A 2,415-nucleotide genomic window follows, 5' to 3' on the forward strand; every position below is an offset into this window, starting at 1 on the left:
AGGGCCTTGAGGGCCAACACACCAAACTGGACCAATAGCGGAATTATTGGTCGAAACCGTGAACGCATGCCATCAGCCTTAACCTACAGGCATTCTGACTGGGAAGCGTCCTAACTCGCAAGAACGTCCGAGTTACTCTTCACCAATTCCTGTTCTCTCATACGTCAATGAAATAACCAGTGGCAAGCCAATGAGCACTTTTGATTGTACTCGCAAACAGCCCATGATACGATTAATGAAAGAGAAGGATAACAACAACATGCAATCTTTGGTGGAATTCATCTTGGTAGTAAATAAACATGATCCCAGGTACGCATCATAAGTTAAGAACTACTTTCGGGCAATTTGGATGACGTACGGAAGAAGCACTATTTGCTTTATTAGTAGGTAAAGAAACAAACCACCAAAGCATAATGTCCAACAATAACCACAAGACAAACACACATACACACACACGCACGGCGCACGCAAGTAGCACAAACACAAGGTATGCAGGTTCTGCTGAGGGCACAACTTAACAAGCCCAAAGAAACAGAAAAATATAGCGGCGCCGAACAAGCTGCATAAACTTTTTACATAGGTGGTGGAGGCGGGGGCGGCGGCGCCAAGCGGGGAGCCAACGCCCGAAGATGGGCAATGATGTTGTTGACGGCATCATGGTCTCGCGGATGGCTAAGCGGCCGCCAAAGCTGCATAAAGCCACACATTTAGAAGACCGCGTCAGTAGCATGTCGCGGAGGTAAACTTTGAATCACAAGCTTATTCCAAACCGTCCATAGTATACAGACAAGCACCCCAATAGTCAGTCACCGAGTGCGGCGGAGATTTGGAGGCAAAGCCTAGAGTTCGGCGAAGAGGTCGGGGAAATTGTTGTCAGACCAATATCCGCCGACCACTTTGCGAAAACAACTCTAGAGGAATTTCATGGATACGCAAGAGAAAAAGATGTGATTCGAGTCTTCCTCCGTCCCACAGAGCGGACATATGCCATCCCCAGGAATAAGAATGTGACTAGGAATATTAGAATAATAAGTGTAATGGTCGAACAAAAATGAACATGAGACTACATACGAATAGTTGGATCAAAAGTTGTTGTAATTGCCGTCAGCTATAGGAGCAAAAGACTATTTGTTCAAGTAATCATGGTTTGATCATCTGAACTATGCACTTGTAATCATCATCTGGCATTACAAGAACAAAATTAAAATAGAAAATAAAAAAATGTTTCCTTTTAGAAGACAACATTTTTTTCCTTTTCTTATTCATCCCCAGACGTTGCATAAGCTTCTCATAAGATTAATCATGTTAGCGTGTACATATTCCACTCCTGTATTATGTAACGTAGTCATTCCTACTTTGTAGGATCTTAGAGATAGTGGCCCGCGTGCCACAATTGTAGGGGGCTTTGGCCATATATATTGTACATCTTGTAACAGTTCAATCATCAAGGGAAATTATCCAATCTAACTTGGTATCAGACTCTAGGTACCCCATGGCCTCACCTGCCTCCTCTGTCGCCGCTGGCTCTGCCACCTCGAGCTCGTCCTCCTCCCCTGCGGAGGCTACTGCGGCCATGACAACCCCATCCTCCGCTGCCTCCATGCCGACGACGTTCGTCTTCGGCACATCTCCTTCAACTGCCGATGGTCTCCCCGCCGCCTCCTACTCCCAGTTCGCCCCGCTCTTCTCCTCCGACGCACCTGCCTTCTCCCCTCCCGCCCCGCGCCTCCCGATCTTCAGTGACCACATCACCAACCACATCAAGTTTCTCCTCAATCCCGCCGATCACAACTATCACAAATGGAAAACCTTCTTCCTCATGGTTCTCCTTCGATATGGCGTCTCGTACCTCATTGAGCAGCCTCCCCCTGCCAACGCCACCGCCGCCTACCTCGAGCTGGATGCCCACATGGTCCTATGGATCTATGCCACCCTCTCCGACACGATGTGCGATCACGTCGTCGGCGCCACCACCACCTATGCCCTCTGGCACAAGATCAAGGAGTTCTTCCTTGCCAATCGCGTCGCCCGCTACATGATCCTCAATCGCCAATACCGTAATCTCAAACAAGGTGATCTCTCTGTCACCGAATATGCGCGCCGCATGAAGCTTCTCACCGATGGCCTGGCGGACATTGATCACACCGTCTCTGAGGTGGATCTCACCACCCAGTTCCTCCATGGGCTCGACCAGCTACTCGACACTATTCGAGTTGTTCCCGGCGATCAGGGCCTCCCCTTCGACACCGTCCTCTCCCGCGTCACCCTCGCCGAAGAGTCTCAACAGCAGCGTGCCGCCGAAGAGAGCGCCTCGGCCTTCGCCCTGACTGGTGACGGCACATCCGGTGGCAACTCCACCACGGGCACCCGCGTCGTCACCGATCGGGCCGACCGGTCCTCCAACGACAACTCCGG

General features: G+C 50.3%; 1 non-coding gene across 1 annotated transcript; it reads right to left on the minus strand.

Annotated features, from left to right (window-relative positions):
• Positions 1 to 1,096: 1,096 nt before the first annotated feature.
• LOC123414416 lies at positions 1,097 to 1,190 on the minus strand. Its single transcript, XR_006614386.1, has one exon. It is a non-coding gene; the product is annotated as a small nucleolar RNA snR60/Z15/Z230/Z193/J17 (small nucleolar RNA).
• Positions 1,191 to 2,415: the final 1,225 nt, after the last annotated feature.

The sequence above is a fragment of the Hordeum vulgare genome, chromosome 7H (genome assembly GCF_904849725.1).
Source record: "Hordeum vulgare subsp. vulgare chromosome 7H, MorexV3_pseudomolecules_assembly, whole genome shotgun sequence".
Taxonomy (NCBI): domain Eukaryota; kingdom Viridiplantae; phylum Streptophyta; class Magnoliopsida; order Poales; family Poaceae; genus Hordeum; species Hordeum vulgare.